This window comes from Silene latifolia, chromosome 11 (genome assembly GCF_048544455.1).
Source record: "Silene latifolia isolate original U9 population chromosome 11, ASM4854445v1, whole genome shotgun sequence".
NCBI lineage: Eukaryota > Viridiplantae > Streptophyta > Magnoliopsida > Caryophyllales > Caryophyllaceae > Silene > Silene latifolia.
In genome coordinates this window covers 90,916,178-90,936,951 of record NC_133536.1, presented here as the reverse complement: position 1 = coordinate 90,936,951, position 20,774 = coordinate 90,916,178, and positions in this window count along the sequence as shown.

Sequence of the window (20,774 nt, the reverse complement as noted above, 5' to 3'; positions counted from 1 at the left end):
TTACTTGAAAATTGACGGACGATTTTGGAAGTAAAATTTACGTATCATATTGAAATGTGATTAAATAAGATACGGTCTGAGTAATTAAACTGTATAATTACTCGGATAAAATAAATTGTTTAATGTGATAATTGGATTTGAATGAATTATTATAAATACGATTTATAAATTGGTAAAATATTTTGGCACAAGTAATTATGAAATTACTAAGTCGATTTTTGTATGTGACGTATTTTTATTAATACGTTGATTTTTAATGTGTTAAAAATACATAACAAATTTATGTCACACATGACATGTGACATATTGACAATTGACAAAATAATATGGAATCCATATTATGTCAAAATGCCGAAATAATGGAGGAGCATTAGGCTAACATTATGTTAATATTTAAAATGGAAAACACAATGATGAAAAAGCTATAATAGCCATGCAACCATATTCATCTTGTGAAGACAAATATGGGCATGCATTGGCTCTCCTTCTTCTCCACTCCCACCGGTTTTGGGAAGAGAAAAATCCTAGTGATTTTTCTTCTTATTTTACCTATTATTCACTTAGAGAAAAACTAGTGAATTATTATTCTTATTCATCTAAAATAAGAGTTTTAGAAAGAGAAAAAAAAAATCCTCCATAATCTCTCCTCTCCTACCCGGTTTTAGGAGCATAAAACCAAATAATTTTTGGTTCATTTTCATAAGATTAATATTATACTAGTATTTGTAATATTAATCAAATTAAGAGAAGCCTTGGGTATAATACATAGGGAGAGATCTTATACTTAGATCTTTGTTCTTCCATAAGGATAAGCTCAAGAACAAGAGAGAAAGGTGATCTCTTTTGTGCCCTCTAAACCGAAATACTACAATGTAAGGACATTATTTCTCTTCTCTTTTATTAATGTTTGCATGCATAAAATCCGTTTTAATTTTATGACAAATTAATTAGACATATATGAGTATGTTAATATGTACATGAATATACATTTCCTTCAATCGGTATCATGAGCCACGGTTGTTTGCATGCAAATTGGTTAAAAGTTTTTCCGAGTTATATGAATAACAAAATAAAACTTGTAAAATTTGTGTTATTATGATATATCACGAAATTATTACATGCATGTTAATATTTCTGGTCCTAAAGTGTTTTAGGATATTTTGGTTAATTTTTCGGATTTTTATTGTTCATATTTTACAATAATGGCATTTAAATGTGATTTTATGAGTAAAAATGTCATTTTTGGTCTAAAAATAGCTATACTTCGAATTTTAAGTTGATCTTTGGATATGTTATCACATATATTATTTTGAGATAACCTGTAATTTTTCATAATTTTTGCACTTGTTATGCTCGAAAAATGATTTTTTCATTATTAAATTCGGATTTAAGAGAAAAATAGGTTAATATGAGTTAAATTTCGAATCTGGTCATAGAAAATTAATTGTTGTCACATGCAATTTTACAAAATGTATGTAAAATAATTGGCTATAAAGAAGTCTTTTAGCATGATTTATGAATTTTTGAAGAAAATTAGCATAAATAGTGACATTATTAGTGTAAAATTAATAAAACATAATCTATGACTTAGGAAAAACGTCTAATGTTGCATTTTATTGTATTTTTCAGATCTAAAATTGAAAAGTTAATGAAAATAATTTTTCCATGTTTTTATGATTATTTTATTAAATATCGATAAACCGCAACATTGTTTTTCCGGAAAATTTTCGAAATTTTTTAACCTAAGATTTTGAACATTATGAGTGTCATGGAATTTTTCCAGAATGTTCATGAATTTAAATTTTGAATTTTGAATTTATTTGAAATTTTGTGATTTATTTGAAGTTTAATAGCTTATTTTTGTAATTTTGGTCCATTTATGAACAATTTTGTAAATAAAAGTTAATTATGGTCAAATTATTAGTGAAGACTATATTTTGAGTCCTAAGAGGTTAGGGTAATTAACTTATGCATAAATATGAGTTTATGTATTTTTGTGATTATAAAATGTTGAAATCACGCAAATCCGTAAAAACCGAGTAATATACGATATTGGCTAATTAAAGGCGATTTAGCATAAAAATTGAGCATGTTCATACATATTATAATGCTGCATTTTCTTTATGATTGTCATAATTTTAATTTATGTAATTTTTGAATTATGTATTTTTACTTAGTATGGCCTTAGATTTTAATTGGTATTTCCCGAAATGTATGGGAATATCGATTCGGTTGTAATTTTTATTGTGATCTCGTATCACCGTTTTGTAATTTAATAGATTTATTTTATTTTAGTTACAAATGTATAATAGGAAATTATGTAATTTATTATGTAATTTTATTCATTCCGGAGTTCCAAAAGACGGATTTCTTCAAGAATGGCGATACATAAAGACGGTGTTACCTCGAGATGTGTGCCACAACCGAAGTTCAAGGGACCAATGGAGTTGGTTTCCGAATATGTAATAGATTAATAGTTTTTCTATTTTAGGAAAGGCCATACTAGGATTTATTTATCTTTATGCTTGCATTTTATTTTATGTCACATGCATCGCTAAATCGCCATAACTAAAACATGCATTGTCTTCTTTTATCGAGTTTATCGACCGTGTCAAATATAATTATCGTAGTTCACCGCTTTAGTTCACTTAAAACGTGATAGATAATAATTTGACATGACCTCTCGCTAAAACTATCAATTGAGACATAGCCTTACCAAATAGTAGAAACCATGAAAACCTATTTCGCGAGGGAGTGCGCTCGGCCCCACCGGGGTACAAACCTTGTTACGTAGGGGAAGTGGGTGATGAATGTTAATCCACCGAATTCATGTTGATGAGGGATGTATCGGCCCCACCGTGCCCAAGTTAATGTGAGTTTGGATCATGGACACATTTATTCGAAATTTGGATTGAACTCAACAAAAGTATTTGATAAGGGATGTATCGGCCCCACCGTGCCCTTGTCGATGTGTTTTGGGCTATAGATAATTGTTAATGTAATATTATCGACCAAGAGTTCTAAAAGTAGAATCGATTAAACGTTAATCCACCGAGTTATATTGATAAAGGATGTATCGGCCCCACCGTGCCTAAGTCGATATGAATTTGGGTCTTGGAATCATTTATTATAGTTGGGTAGAGGTCACTATATAAATGTTCATATCTTGTTAAATTTGCAAGTATGATTTAAAAAGACAAATGTTAATATTTCCTTTCCTCCATATTTGTAGTGCATTACAATGAATCCAACAAATGCTACCGCACCAATTACTATTGAGTCATATCACCATGTCCTTGACGACGTATGCTCCAACAATAATTTCGATACAACTAGAGAACTTCATTTCGGGATAGGTTCGGATGGAAACCTAAATTTCATCACTTCTTCTAAACCACCCACTACTACTAGACCTCGTGTGAGTCCGTCTCTGGAAGACTACCTCATACGATCTATAGGGTCTTTGTCTCTGGAAGATAAAGATGCCAAAGCTAGTGGGAGCTCTAGCAATCAAGTTCTTGCTTCAAAGGGCAAGAGGTTCAAGAAGAAAGCAAAGAAAGTCAAAAACTTCAAGCAAGTTAATGATGAGTGCCATTATTGCTATGGCATGGGACATTGGCTTAGGAATTGCCCTATGTATTTGCGAAATATAAGGGAAGGACTCATTACTCCAAAAGGTACAATTCCTAAAGAAATTTATGTTATTGATATAAATTATACTTCCACTACGACATGGGTACTAGATACCGGTTGTGGTTCTCACCTTTGTAATCATTTACAGGGTTTAAGAGATGTGGAGAAGCTTAGCAAGGGAGATGTGGATCTTCGACTTGGAAATGGAGCTCGGGTAGCGGCCGAATCCAAAGGAACTTATGTTCTAGCTTTGCCAAACGGTTTTGAGTTGTATTTGCATAATTGTTTTTATGTTCCTACGCTCTCTAAAAACATTATTTCAATCGCCATGCTAGACATGGACGGTTTTTGTTTTGTCATTAAGAACAATCGTTGCTCTATTTCTAGGAATGATTTGGTTATTGGCCAAGCTTCTTCCATTAATGGCATTTACATTTTAGAGACCTCAAATCCAACAAATGATATTTATAACATACAATCAAAGAAACTCAAAACAAGTGACCCAAGTGAAGCGTTCATTTGGCATTGTCGATTAGGTCACATAAACGAGAATCGCATCAAAAGATTAATTTCTACTAATGTGATTGCACCATTTGATTATCAATCATTTGGTACATGCGAATATTGCCTACTTAGCAAAATGACTCGTAATCCTTTTAGTGGTAAAGGGACACGAGCTAGTGAGCTATTAGGACTCATACACACCGATGTATGCGGACCAATGAGCATCACCGCTCGTGGTAATTATGACTACTTTATAACCTTCACCGATGACTTAAGTAGATATGGGTATATCTATTTAATGAAACACAAGAGTGAAGCATTTGAGAAATTCAAGGAATTCCAAAACGAAGTAGAGAACCAATTGAACAAAAGGATTAAGGCACTTCGATCCGATCGTGGTGGTGAATACCTTAGTCTTGAATTTGATTCACACTTGAAATGTTGTGGCATTATATCACAACTTTCTCCACCCGGAACACCACAACTTAATGGTGTTGCCGAAAGGAGAAATCGAACCTTACTAGATATGGTTCGATCCATGATGAGTCAAACCGAGTTACCGAACTCGTTTTGGGGATTTGCGATACAAACCGCAATTCGATCTTTGAATAATAGTCCCACAAAGTCCACCGAAAAGACTCCATGTGAGATGTGGACGGGTAAGATCCCAAATATATCCTATATGAAGATTTGGGGATGTGATGCTTACGTCAAAACTAAGAACGACAACAAGCTAGCCCCAAGATCCGAAAAATGCATCTTTGTAGGTTATCCCTCGACCTCTCGAGGGTATTACTTCTACAAACCTCAAGATCATAAAGTGTTTGTGTCTTGCGAGGCTGTCTTCTTAGAAAGAGAATTTATTTCTAAAAGACAGAGTGGGAGAAATTTTGAACTTGATGAAGTTCAAGAGCCACAAACCGAGATAGAGACGCAAGAAGATGTTCCTTCGTCGTCTAACGCGGTTGTACCTCCTCCACTAAGAAGGACGGGCCGAGTAATTCGCCATCCCGATCGATATGTGGGACTTATCGAAGAAGATGGAACACTCGATGTGTTACTTATGGAAAGTGACGAGCCCGCCACCTACAAGGCCGCAATCTCTAGTCCTAATTCCACCTTATGGCTTGAAGCCATGAAGTCCGAAATGGATTCTATGCTTGAAAACCAAGTTTGGGACTTGGTAGATTTGCCTAAAGGGGCAAGACCCCTCAAATGCAAATGGATATTCAAGGTCAAAAATGGCATAGAAGGACATGAAGATGTCTACAAAGCTAGGCTAGTAGCAAAAGGATTTACCCAAGTCCAAGGTCTCCATTATGATGAGACCTTCGCCCCCGTAGCCATGCTAAGATCTATACGGATTTTGTTAGCGATCGCCGCATTTCATGATTATGAAATTTGGCAAATGGATGTCAAAACCGCTTTTCTAAATGGGCATTTAGAAGAGGAGGTGTACATGATACAACCCGAAGGTTTTGTTGATTCTAAAAATCCTAACAAAGTGTGCAAGCTTAAGAGATCCATTTATGGTCTTAAGCAAGCATCTAGAAGTTGGAATCATCGATTCAATCATGTTATAAAAGAAAATGGTTTCACTCGAAATGTTGAGGAACCATGTTTATACATGAAATTCAGTGGGAGCAATGTTGTGTTCCTAATCTTGTATGTCGATGACATACTACTCATTGGAAATGATATTCCAATGTTGTCTTCTGTTAAGAAGTGGTTAGGTAACCACTTCCAAATGAAGGATTTAGGAGAGGCACAACGCATATTAGGTATCCGGATCTATAGAGATAGACCCAAGAGGATATTGGCACTAAGTCAAGAGTCTTATGTTGATAAGATTCTTCGACGATTCAAAGATGGACAAATCCAAAAGGGGTTTGGTACCTATGGTAACCGGAACGATATTGAGCAGGACTCAATGTCCCTCCGAACCCCATGATGTTGAACGCATGAAGTTGATCCCTTACGCTTCCGCTGTTGGATCAATCATGTATGCCATGATATGCACACGTCCCGACGTCTCGTATGCCTTGAGTATGACGAGTAGATATCAAGGAAATCCAGGTGAGAGTCACTGGATTGCTGTCAAGAACATCCTTAAGTACTTGAGAAGAACTAAGGACTCTATCCTTGTGTTTGGAGGAGACACTGAGTTGCGTGTTACAGGATACACGGACTCAAGTTTTCAAACAGATAGAGATGACATGAAATCACAAGCTGGTTTCGTGTTTATGCTCAACGGTGGTGCCGTAAGCTGGAGAAGCTTCAAGGAAGTCAGAATCATGGATTCAACAACGGAGGCTGAGTACATAGCGAAGATCGAAGTCGCCAAGGAAGCTATGTGGATCAAGCAATTCACGGAAGGTCTAAAAGTAGTACCTACCGCCGATGATCCCATCACTCTCTATTGTGATAATAGTGGGACGATCTTCCAAGCTAAGGAGCCAAAGTCTAGTAATAGATCTAGACATGTACTTAGAAAGTATCATGTAATAAGAGATTTCATTGAAAGAAAGGAAATTGCGATTTGTAAGGTTGGGACGGATGACAACATAGCCGATCCGCTCACCAAGCCTTTATCGCAGGCTAAGCATGATGGGCATGTTGCGTCCATGGGACTTAAACGTGTACCAAATTTTTGTTAGATTTTGAAATGAAATAAAAGTGTTATTTTTGTTCATGTTCATAATCGCATTTGTCTTTTATCCTTAATTTATACTTTGTTACATCCAAACGGGTTGTAGAGACAATTGAACCCCGTTAAAGTGAACATGGATTAACATTGTTTTGCCCATAGTTACTTATATGAGGTGACGTCTCGAAGTGACTAGAGTGTGAGGCGATTGATGGCAAGTTCAAGTGCCATGCAGTCATGTGAGATGACTAGTCGATCACATAGGCAGACTGTTAGGAACTTTTTGTCGGGCCTAATGACCGCTTATAGAGTTCTGGCAAATTTATATATAGCCTGGTCGTGGCGAGAGCTACTATAGTGTTCTAATGAGTCGATTCTTTTGACTAGAGACTATTCGCCTAAGATGGCACAGTTTCAGATTAACTTTGATTTGTGTTACTACGACCTTCGTAAATGGGGTCAAATGGGCATATTTTGGGTTATGATGGCTGTGGCTAGTCGAAGGGAATGAGTGCGATAGGAATTGTCCACCCCTAGTCAGGGTTATAACAATATCTCAGGGCCACTCGAGGAGTAATCAACTGGAAATGCGTGGCCACGCTCGGAAGGTATCCAGAGTGGATAAATCCGGTCAATCAGTTATTCTCCAGATCGAGGAAACCACTCTCGATATGATCACTTGCAAGTACGACCTGAAAGACACCTTGCATTGAGTGGGAGATAGTAATAGGACAAGAGAATTGGTGACGCACACTTGTCGAGGACAAGTGGGAGATTGTTGGGAAATGTGTCCTCAACAATAGTGCGATCACGTGATTTAAATATCATTATTAAATCTCATTTTAAGAATACAATTGGGAAGTAATATTGTTATCAAATCGGTCAACATATATCGGTAATGATTGGCTGACTAGAGTTTGACATTACTGTCGTGTGACGGTGGTGATCAGTTGACCCCCTAGGTCATACCTAAAGGGCAATACTCTTAATTGATCATTTAATTAATCGTATAATGTTGCGAGTTAATTAAATTACTTGAAAATTGACGGACGATTTTGGAAGTAAAATTTACGTATCATATTGAAATGTGATTAAATAAGATACGGTCTGAGTAATTAAACTGTATAATTACTCGGATAAAATAAATTGTTTAATGTGACAATTGGATTTGAATGAATTATTATAAATACGATTTATAAATTGGTAAAATATTTTGGCACAAGTAATTATGAAATTACTAAGTCGATTTTTGTATGTGACGTATTTTTATTAATACGTTGATTTTTAATGTGTTAAAAATACATAACAAATTTATGTCACACATGACATGTGACATATTGACAATTGACAAAATAATATGGAATCCATATTATGTCAAAATGCCGAAATAATGGAGGAGCATTAGGCTAACATTATGTTAATATTTAAAATGGAAAACACAATGATGAAAAAGCTATAATAGCCATGCAACCCTATTCATCTTGTGAAGACAAATATGGGCATGCATTGGCTCTCCTTCTTCTCCACTCCCACCGGTTTTGGGAAGAGAAAAATCCTAGTGATTTTTCTTCTTATTTTACCTATTATTCACTTAGAGAAAAACTAGTGAATTATTATTCTTATTCATCTAAAATAAGAGTTTTAGAAAGAGAAAAAAAAAAATCCTCCATAATCTCTCCTCTCCTACCCGGTTTTAGGAGCATAAAACCAAATAATTTTTGGTTCATTATCATAAGATTAATATTATACTAGTATTTGTAATATTAATCAAATTAAGAGAAGCCTTGGGTATAATACATAGGGAGAGATCTTATACTTAGATCTTTGTTCTTCCATAAGGATAAGCTCAAGAACAAGAGAGAAAGGTGATCTCTTTTGTGCCCTCTAAACCGAAATACTACAATGTAAGGACATTATTTCTCTTCTCTTTTATTAATGTTTGCATGCATAAAATCCGTTTTAATTTTATGACAAATTAATTAGACATATATGAGTATGTTAATATGTACATGAATATACATTTCCTTCAAAAGCAGCAATCCGACCAGCTGATCCCTCAGCATCAGGATTATTAGCCCAATCAGCCACTACAAAGACAATTCAAGTAAGCCTATTTTCAAAATTTAATGCATAAATTATTCTAGCCAAAAATGAATGCAGGGAAAAGAATTTACCTCCCTTAACAGCAGGATAGCTGAGATAATGCAAGTCAGGGGCAACAGAATCTGCCCTGATGAACATATAGTTTGTAGCCCAACCTTTTTCGTCGCCTGAATCGAAATTTGTAATCAGATGAGTCATTTTAGCCCTGACTCAAAGATTGAAAGGCCCACTGGTATTGCTTTTCAAGTGGTAAACATTCTTGAAATCCTTAAGAGTAATTGTCAATTTATGCTTGGCACATAGGTGTTTAACAGAATGAACAATTTTCCAAACCATTGGCATAAGTTGGAAAGGGGCAACCTTGACAGCCCTGATAATTTCAGTCATGAACGGAGAAAGTGGAAGCTGACAACCTCCTTTGAACGCCCATTCAAAATTACAAAACCAGCCAGGGCTACACCAATTAGCCCTGACTGGACCGCTTTCAGGGATCCAAACTTCAGCCTCAGCAGGGAGAAGACCACTACCTTTCAGATAGTGCTTAAAAGAAGGCTTCAATTGATTAGCCTCAGGAAAGGAAGCAGACAGAGATTTTACAGGGGCAAAAGTGACTCCCTTGTATGTCATGGACAAAATTTCTGGAGGAGCAAGAACCTCCACAACTTCATCTTCAGGAATGATTTCAGGAACGTCAACTACTGATGCGTGTATTTTACATAAGGTTTTTACCTCATTTTTACACGCATTTCTGTACTATTTATGTAGCATCTAGCTACAAATGCCCCCGAATATCCTACTTTGGTTCTTTTTATGTAATTTGCAGGAATTAATCAAAGAGGAGCTAAATCGAGACTTAATTCGTCCCATTTGCATACATTTATGGAGAACGAGGAGCCGGAGCTTGGAGATCTAACACTTGGAAGACGCGTGAGCTGGTTTCGGGAAGTAATTCAAGGTCTAACGTGCTTAAACAGCTCGATCGAGTGATTTACTGCTCGATCAAATGCTTTATATACTCCAAGTTGCTCGATCGAGCAGTTCAAGGAGCCAATCGAGAAGACTTTGCAAGGAACACTCGATCGAGTGGTTTGGTGCTAGTTTGCTCGATCGAGTGGTTTAATTCCACTCGATCGAGTGGTTTGGTGCTAGTTTGCTCGATCGAGTGGTTTATTTCCACTCGATCGAGTAGTTTGTCCTGCTTTAGTTTATTTTCCACCTAATTTCGTATGGGCTTTTGTAATTAGTCCATAGATTAGGTTTAGTTGGATTTTTCGTATAAGACTGAGAGGGAACTACGTAACTCCTCTCTTCTCTTCTTCCCTCACACACTGACTTTACTCTATATTTTTCTACTGTTTATTGGTTTTAGTTATCTTTCTACACTTTTGCTACTCAGATTCAGATTGTATTGGTACTATCATTCTTCTTTAATCTTTTAATCTTATTTATTGCTTTAATTTCTCCTCTCCTTATTGTTATCATAATTGCTTTAATCCGATCTTTATCAGTTTTGTCATTATGTTTAGTTTCGATTGTCTATTTGTTATTATTGTTAATTCAATGATGATGCGTAGCTAATTCCCCTCTGCTAAGACTATAGGGGATCCATAATTATGAAGGGAAAGTAATTGATTTATTGGGTTAATGCTGGTATAATCTTTGTTGTTAACTGCTGCAATTAATTGTATCTGTTTAATTGAGTCGACGCAATTACGCATTTATATCTTAGTGACCCTTGACCTGGACCGAAAGGTTGGAATAGGCGAGACTAGTGGCGAACAATAGGGCATTATAGTTAGGGCGGAAGCTAAGCTATTCGTGCTTTAGGGCGAATTGAGACCGAAAGGAGATATTCACTGCCCCTCAGACCATATCTGCACTGACCTGAGACCTAGATTACTTGACCGAATGATTATGGTGAACCATCTGTCTTAGCTGTTTTCTCGGCTTGATTTATCCTTATTCTCTTTTTCCCTCTTTCTTATCCTTGTCCTTAATTAGAATCAATCATTTAAAAACCCCCCATATCGGTTACCTTAACGGACTTAGATTAAGCTGACATTTTCCCATCTCCTTGTGGATTCGACCTGACTTCCCTAGCTATATTAGTTAGAGCCAGTTGGTTATTTTTGATAGGTATACGACTGCCCTGTCAAATTTTGGCGCCGTTGCCGGGGAGGTGGTGCAATTTTGTTGTTTTATTTAAGTTTGTTTCTCGTCTCAAGGAATTTATTCCTTGAGACTGATCTCATTTTTTTGCAAGGTTTTTGATTAGCTTTGCAGGTTAGTAGTTGCTTTGTGAAATCTATTTGCCAGAATGCCCAAACTAGCCAGCCATTCAGAGCCTACTGTGGATTCACTTCCAAAAGGTTTCCTATTACCCATTACTGATCAGGGAAACTTTGGAATCCACCCATCTTATATACAGATGGTAGAGAGAAATCTCTTTAGGGGGGTACCTGAAGAAGATCCATGCGGGCATATAGAGTGTTTTACAGTATTGCTCGCCATTCCCCTTTCTGCTGGGGTGACACAGGATAAAGTAAAGGGAGCTCTCTTTCCCTTTTCTTTTGCTGATGATGCCCGGGAGTGGTTGAGAGATCTTGATAGGGAGGCAGCCAGTGTAACCGACTGGAATTCCCTTGCTTTAGCCTTTTACAGGCGATATTTTCCGCCACAGCGCACCAATACCTTGAGAGCTCAGATTAGTTCTTTTGAGCAGCTACCTACTGAAGATTTGAATGGGGCTTGGACTAGATTCAAGAAACTTGTCCGCTGTGTGCCTCATCACGGGTTCAAGAAATGGTTCCTTTGTACCCAATTCTACAATGGGTTTTATCGGAGCGAGAGAGCTATTCTTGACAGCGTAGCTAAGGGGAGATTCACGAAGAATGTTGAAGATGACCAAGGGTGGCGTTTCATTGAGGAGATGGCTATTCATGTCTCTGAATATGGAAATCCCCAAGGTAGTGAGCAGGTTATTGAGTCAGCAGCTGCTGCAGTGGAAGGTCCTAGCAAAAGTCTAGGTAATGTGGAGATTGCAGAAGTTTCAGGCGAGAGTGCTCAGGTTTGTTCGATTACTGAGTATGTTGAGCTATGTGGTAGATGTGGTATGGAAGGGCATGACCCTATTGGATGCCTGGCGAGTACAGAACGTGTCCTTGCTTATCAGAAATACGAGCATCGAGTTCCTTTTTCTCAGCTGTACGAAGAAATAAGGAATGCTCCTACTCTTTATACGCCAGCGCCGCAACCCCCGTTCCTCCTCCTGCAAATCAAGAAATTGCTTAACTGAAATCCTTTATGTTTAGCATAACACAACAATTTGAGGAGAAGTGCAATAGGAAGGAAAATGTCATAGCAGAGTTGAGAGAACAAGTCGCGTAGTTAACACTCGCGAAAGACCAAGCCAAGCTTCTACCGACATGCAATCCAGCCAATGTAACAAATCTCCAAGTTGGCCTTACTCATGAAGGGTCAAAAGTACCAGAAGACGGGGTTTTGATAGCTGAAGATACCCCGGAGGATGATATAGACGAGTTTCTGGACGAAATTGTTGTTGCGTGTGTTCCAGACACTCGATCGAGTGAAAAATCTACTCGATCGAGTGAATTAATTCATCCCATCACTCGATCGAGTGAAAATAGTAGTCGATCGAGAAGTGCAGAAATTGAAGATAGTCGATCGAGTGATATTCTTACTCGATCGACCAAGTTTTCTGAGGAAATCACTTGATCAAGTGATAAAAATGCTCGATCGAGTAAAGCAGAAAAAGACAATGGTCGATCGAGTAAGGGAAGTGGTCGATCGAGTATTTCTCAACCTGAAATCACTCGATCGAGTGATAAAAGTACTCGATCAGCTGACCTCTTTGTTAGTTGTACTTAAGAAAAACAGGAAAGCACCGGGTTATTCATTGGACGATATCAAGGGGATTAGTCCCGATATTTGTATGCACAGGATAGAGCTAGAGGAAGATCATAAACCTTGCAGACAGGGTCAGCGCAGACTGAACCAGAAGATGCAGGATGTTGTGATGGCTGAGGTAATGAAGCTGCTCGACGCAGGTATTATTTATTCTGTTGGTCACTCTAAATGGGTGAGTCTAGTACAGGTGGTCTCGAAGAAAGGAGGGACAATTATAGTTAAGAATGATAAGGATGAGTTAATACCTACTCGAGTAGTGACTGGTTGGCGGATGTGCATAGATTATAGACAGCTTAATGCCGCCACCAAGAAAGATCACTTTCCCCTTCCTTTTATTGATCAAATGGTAGAAAGGTTAGCTTCTCATAAATTTTTCTACTATTTAGACGGGTATTCCGGGTTCTTTCAGATCCCTATTCACCCAGACGATCAAGCTAATACTACATTTACTTGTCCTCAGGGCGTTTTTGCTTATCGCAGGATGCCCTTTGGTTTGTGTAATGCCCCTGCTACCTTTCAAAGGTGCATGATGGGGATATTTTCAGAGTATATTGAGTCTATTATGGAAGTTTTCATGGACGATTTCAGTGTTTATGGAAGTGATTTTTCTAACTGTCTGTCTAACCTTGAGAAAGTGTTGCAGCGCTGTATTGAGGTTAATCTTGTGCTGAACTGGGAGAAGTGCCACTTTATGGTCAACGAGGGAGTTGTCTTGGGGCACCTAGTTTCCGACAGGGGAATAGAGGTTGATAAAGCAAAGGTGGAAGTGATTCAGCAATTACCACCTCATGTCAATGTTAAGGGGGTGAGGAGTTTCCTTGGCCACGCCGGCTTTTATCGCCGGTTTATCAAGGACTTCTCAAAAATTGCTAAACCACTTACACAGTTGCTACTTAAGGATGCCTCTTTTGTATTTACTGATGAGTGTCTTTCTGCTTTTAACAGGTTAAAACAGGCTCTAGTCTCTACGCCGATCATAGAGCCTCCCGACTGGGACTTGCCGTTTTAGATAATGTGTGATGCTAGTGACTATGCACTAGGAGCGGTGCTAGGCCAAAGGAAAGACAAAGCTCTGAATGCGATCTACTATGCGAGCCGAACTCTGGATGAGGCTCAAGTGAAGAACACATTTCCCTTGAGAAAAAGCTGCTAGCTGTGGTTTATGCCTTAGAGAAGTTTCGTTCTTATTTAGTTGGGTCAGAAGTTACTGTTTTTACTGACCATGCAGCTTTGAGGCATCTTCTTGCTAAGAAGGAGGCTAAACCACGGTTACTGAGATGGATACTCCTTCTTCAGGAGTTTGATTTGCAGATCAAGGATAAGAAAGGAGCTGAGAACGTTGTAGCTGATCACTTGTCGCGACTGATGCGACACGAAGGGGAAGATTCTCTACCTATTGATGATTCTTTTCCTGACGATACTTTAATTGCTGTTATATCGTCTATTGTTAACCAAGAACCTTGGTATGCAGATATAGCTAAATTCATTGTCAGTGGCAAGCTGCCGCCTGACTTTTCTCATCAGCAGAGGAAGTGTTTTCTGTATAACGCTAAGCATTATTTCTGGGACGATCCTTATTTGTTTAAGGAATGTGCAGACGGTCTCTACAGACGGTGTATTCCGCAGTGGGAGGCCAAGGTAGTCCTGGAAGGCTGTCACTCCTCTTCCTATGGTGGTCACCACGGTCCATCGCGCACCGTGGCTAAGGTACTTCAGTCTGGTTTTTACTGGCCTTCTTTGTTTGCTTATGCTAAGTCTTTTGTTTCAGCTTGTGATGCTTGCCAACGATCAGGGAATATTTCAAAGAGACATGAGATGCCACAAAACGGCATCTTAGAGGTTGAGGTTTTCGATGTCTGGGGCATTGATTTCCAAGGACCGTTCCCGTCTAGTAAAGGTAACAGGTATATCTTAGTGGCTGTTGATTATGTGTCGAAATGGGTTGAGGCAATTGCTTCACCTCATTGTGATGCCAAGACCGTGATAAAAATGTTTAAAAAAGTCATATGTCCCCGATTTGGTGTCCCTAGGGTCGTCATTAGTGATGGGGGAATGCACTTTAAGGAGAAGAAACTAACTTCTATTCTGTCTAAAGTTGGTGTCCAACACCGGCGTGGTTTGGGGTACCATCCCCAAACTAGTGGTCAGGTTGAGGTCTCTAACCGCGAGTTGAAAGAGATCTTGTCTAAGGTAGTTTCTAAATCACGGAAGGACTGGAGTCTTAAGTTAGAGGACACATTATGGGCTTACAGAACTGCCTTTAAGACACCAATTGGTGCATCCCCTTATAGGTTAGTTTATGGGAAATCGTGTCACTTACCTATTGAATTGGAATGTAAGGCTTGGTGGGCAATTCGTGAGCTTAACTTTGATCCTAAGTTGTGTGGTCAGAATCGTCTTTTGCAGCTAGATGAGTTGGAAGAGTTTAGGCTTAATGCCTATGATAGCTCGCGTATTTACAAAGAAAAGACGAAGAGATGGCATGACAAGAGAATTCTACCTCGGGAGTTTCATGTTGGGCAAAAGGTGCTGCTGTTTAATGCCCGATTGAGATTGTTTCCTGGCAAGCTGAAATCCAGGTGGAGTGGTCCTTATACAGTGACAGCTGTTACCAAGTTTGGATCCGTGGAGCTCGAAAACTCTGAATGTAGTAGGTTCAAGGTGAATGGGCAATATGTGAAGCATTACTACGAGGCAAACGAAGGAGGCAATCGAGTTGAAGTCTTGTACTTCGACGAGCTAGATATGCCGGTTAATTGATGCCAGAAAGGTCGTGCGGGACCTCATAAACCAGCGCTCTCCGGGAGGCCACCCGGACTGTTTTATTGTACTTTTGTTGAACACTTTATTTTTCTTTCGCTTTTTGTTGAACTTTAGACGCTGTTTTACGAACTTTTTATACTTTCCTTGCTTTTAACGCGTATTTTGCAGGTCCAGTTACTCGATCGAGTAGTTTTTCTACTCGATCGAGCATTTTTGGGGTTTTATTCACTCGATCGAGTGATATTTTTACTCGATCGACCAAAGCAAAAATCACGTTTACTCGATCGAGTAGTTTTCTACTTGATCGAGTCCTTCCATCTGCCAGTTCACTCGATCGAGCAGTCCCAAGTTACTCGATCGAGTGGTTTCGTCTTCCAGCAGCTATTTTACGTCTATGGAGCTACTGCTTGCCTTTCTTTGACCTCCCATGTTCATGGTCGGTTTGGGGAGGTCCCTCCTTATGACGTTTTGTAAGTTTTCCGACTCCACTCCTCCTTTTCTCTTCAGTTTGCACTTCTTTTCCTAATTTTAGTACAATGAGGGCATTGTACGGTTTGGTTTGGGGAGGTATGCATCCATATCTGTGTCTGTCTGCATGTTTTCTTGCATTTTTGCTTGCACGTTTAATCATTATCGCATGCATTGTTGTTTTAATTAATTCAAAAAAAAATCATAAAATTCAAAAAAAATTCAGGTTTAATTTTAGTCGGAACGTTTGAACATTGACGCTATATTGAATCTTTACTTAAGCCTTGCATATTCTTGACATTTAGTTGGCATGATTGTGTGCATGATCTACGAGTTTTTGTTTCTTTCTTATCTGAACGAATAGACTTGACTTTTTTATCGGCAAGCTACATTATATTCTGAGGTTAGAGCTTATAAACTGGTGACATTCATGACCGGTTTCATTTAGGATGTGAGTAGTACTCTCTTTAAGGCATGTAACATCAATTTGCATGAGCATGAGTCTAGTCTTCTTAATACCTGTATGCATTCGGTCTGTGGATGGTGACACATGTTAGGAGAGGCAGTTCCCTTTATTTCATTCTACCCATGAGCCCCACATAGCCAAATTGCCTTTTTGTCCTTTTAACTACTTTCTATAATACTTCCTACCCTAGCCGAGCTAGTGATGAGTAGTTGTTGGAATGTTTTATTGCAATATGGTTATTTTATCTGATTTCAGAAGTTGGTGGAAGAACTGAAGGGAATGAAAAAAAGTGATGGATGAAAAATGAAAAAAAAAAGGAAAAGAAAAAGAAGAAAAAAGAAAGAAAAATCATGTGTGGAAAAAAAATGAGACACTATATAATGATTTTCACTCCCATGTTTTATTTATATCTTATAGGGAGTTTACGAGTTTGTTATGGTGTTCGTGAGTAGAGTGCATGAGTTTTGCACCGTTTCATCTTGTTATATTGAGTACGAAGTTGGGATGCAGTTCAAATTTGGATTTCCTTGTTGCTAGCCTGGCTACTAACCCCACATATCCAAATTCATTTTAGCCCCTTCTTACCCATTACCTCACTTACCCAAAAATTAGTCCTCGGCATGTGTTTTGGTCATTAGTATGGTTGGAATGCATATGTATGGTTGTAGAGACTTTATTCATGTTAACTGCATGCATGTTCTTATAGATCGAGTTAGGTGAGTGTCTTTACTTCTTTCTATCTTTCACATATATACTCACCTTGTGCCAATAGTGAGTGACGAGCGATCCGAGAGAGTCCGATATCTTTTGAGTCTTGCAAGGTCGACGGTTCAGTAAGTTTGAAACATTGATCTAATTCGTTTGCACTTCTCATTTGCACTTTGTCATTTTGTTGCATTAAATTGGTTTTGGTGGGTGATTTGTAGCTGATGCGTTGGTCCCGTTCCACTGTTTATTCTTAGTTGCATTCATATTTTGCTTGGGGACAAGCAGGGGTTTGGTTTGGGGAGATTTGATGCGTGTATTTTACATAAGGTTTTTACCTCATTTTTACACGCATTTCTGTACTATTTATGTAGCATCTAGCTACAAATGCCCCCGAATATCCTACTTTGGTTCTTTTTATGTAATTTGCAGGAATTAATCAAAGAGGAGCTAAATCGAGCCTTAATTCGTCCCATTTGCATACATTTATGGAGAACGAGGAGCCGGAGCTTGGAGATCTAACACTTGGAAGACGCGTGAGCTGGTTTCGGGAAGTAATTCAAGGTCTAACGTGCTTAAACAGCTCAATCGAGTGATTTACTGCTCGATCGAATGCTTTATATACTCCAAGTTGCTCGATCGAGCAGTTCAAGGAGCCAATCGAGAAGACTTTGCAAGGAACACTCGATCGAGTGGTTTGGTGCTAGTTTGCTCGATCGAGTGGTTTAATTCCACTCGATCGAGTGGTTTGGTGCTAGTTTGCTCGATCGAGTGGTTTATTTCCACTCGATCGAGTAGTTTGTCCTGCTTTAGTTTATTTTCCGCCTAATTTCGTATGGGCTTTTGTAATTAGTCCATAGATTAGGTTTAGTTGGATTTTTCGTATAAGACTGAGAGGGAACTACGTAACTCCTCTCTTCTCTTCTTCCCTCACACACTGACTTTACTCTATATTTTTCTACTGTTTATTGGTTTTAGTTATCTTTTTACACTTTTGCTACTCGGATTCAGATTGTATTGGTACTATCATTCTTCTTTAATCTTTTAATCTTATTTATTGCTTTAAATTCTCCTCTCCATATTGTTATCATAATTGCTTTAATCCGATCTTTATCAGTTTTGTCATTATGTTTAGTTTTGATTGTCTATTTGTTATTAGTGTTAATTCAATGATGATGCGTAGCTAATTCCCCTCTGCTAAGACTATAGGGGATCCATAATTATGAAGGGAAAGTAATTGATTTATTGGGTTAATGCTGGTATAATCTTTGTTGTTAACTGCTGCAATTAATTGTATCTGTTTAATTGAGTCGACGCAATTAGGCATTTATGTCTTAGTGACCCTTGACCTGGACCGAAAGGTTGGAATAGGCGAGACTAGTGGCGAACAATAGGGCATTATAGTTAGGGCGGAAGCTAAGCTATTCGTGCTTTAGGGCGAATTGAGACCGAAAGGAGATATTCATTGCCCCTCAGACCGTATCTGCACTGATCTGAGACCTAGATTACTTTACCGAATGATTATGGTGAACCATCTGTCTTAGTTGTTTTCTCTGCTTGATTTATCCTTATTCTCTTTTTCCCTCTTTCTTATCCTTGTCCTTAGTTAGAATCAATCATTTAAAAACCCCCCATATTGGTTACCTTAACGGACTTAGATTAAGCTGACATTTTCCCATCTCCCTGTGGATTCAACCCGACTTCCCTAGCTATATTAGTTAGAGCCAGTTGGTTATTTTTTATAGGTATACGACATCCCTGTCAACTACCACAGGAGCCTGTTCAACCCCAGCTGCAGCCTTGGACGCAGCTGTCTTTCTTCTTCCTCCAGCCATTTTTTATGATTGAAAATTAAGATTGATTTTTTCACAGAAAAGGCTATTTCACAAAAGGGATTTTAGAAGAGAAAGAAATTTTAGAAAGTTGAAGAATGGAATGTGAAAGCAAGACAAACAGTGCAAGGGTTTTTATAGCCGCAAAAATACAACGGATAGCACAAGTGGACAAACCTAATCATGACTCTCCTAGAGTTTGATGAACCTACCTCATTTATGAAGACTAGCCGTTATATAAGTTGAAAGGAACTCAAACTCTTTTCCGGTAAAACATTCCTATACATTTCTTGCCAGACACGAATTTTTATCTCCTTATCCCTGGCCAGATCCATTGGGAATAAGAAGATAAGGGGCAATTGTTGGGCCCAGAATTACCTGCCTGATCAGTTATGCATCAGGCAATACCCAAAGCCAAGCCTGAATGAAAGACAACCCACACAAAGCATTGGAACGCCTGAGCAGGCACCAACCAGGAGGGAAAGACAGGACAGGCATCTGTTGGGCCTGCCCTGAAGGAATATCACACCAGCCATAAAACAAGCATTATCAGGACAAGGCAGGAAATAACTAAAGTGGGATTAAAACCTAGCAAAACAATTCCTACATTCAAGGAAGACCTATTCAACATTTCACACGAAGAGCATGGAACAATTGACTAAGCAAGGATAACGGCAGGAAGATTATAAAGAGTCAACCAACCGTCCCCGGATAAATAGGGCACGAGTCCTATTAATCAGGAGACCCTAAACCAACCTAAAGGAACTGTTGCAAGGCTACTATAAAGAGCAAAGAAGAAGCAAAGAAGAAGGAAACTTGTTACTCACTTACCTACTCATACTTTACTCTCATACTTGTATTTAACATAATATTCAGCATTATTATTATTAAGCAGCCATACTGAACCTTTCGCCTGACATACACATTCCCTGTCAGGGTATCTAAAATTATAGTAATAATCCCTCCTGGCTTGGTGCCCGTGGTTTTTTCCCTTATTCCCAGGGTTTTTCCACGTATAAATCTCTGTGTCTTATTTTTCCGTTTATTATTTTATTCTTTCTTTCATGCTAGTCAGGCTATTTGTTTTGAGTTAGATTACCCTGCAAATTCTTCCCTGGCAGGACTTTATCTTCGTGAGAATTCCTGTTAAAACACATATGATATCCTTTGGTCATATGGAGAGCAGGTTATGATCAAGTTGTTTGGATAGTACGCAGGAGACGGGACGAGCTTGATGATATCACGAGACGAGTCTAGTTGGCTAGAAGAGAATAGATATCATGAGTTGTATTTTAGTTATTTATTTGTTTACGTTTATGTAATTTACTAAACATTACATTAATAAAATGTTCTTTGATTGGAGTTTTGAAACCCTACCTTGGGAAACCGAGATGGTAACGCTCCAATTATCTTCGCCGGATAGTTGGGGTGTTACAGTATCCACCACCGAAGACACGTCCAAAACCTATCTCAAAGACTCGTCTTAAACAGTCCACACAAGCAGCCTGTCACCTTTGCTCATGTTCAACTTTCAACTCTCCAAACCCATCTCAAACTACCACAATCTTGCAACCCATTACCCCCCTTCCATACCCAACCATACTAGCCTTAACCCAGCACCTAAGCCACGTCCTAACCCCCACCCAACCAAGCACAAACGGACCCGCAAGTAGGCTGATCCGAGAGCTGCTCCTACGCACTCTCCTCTGCCCTGTTTTTGTTTCGT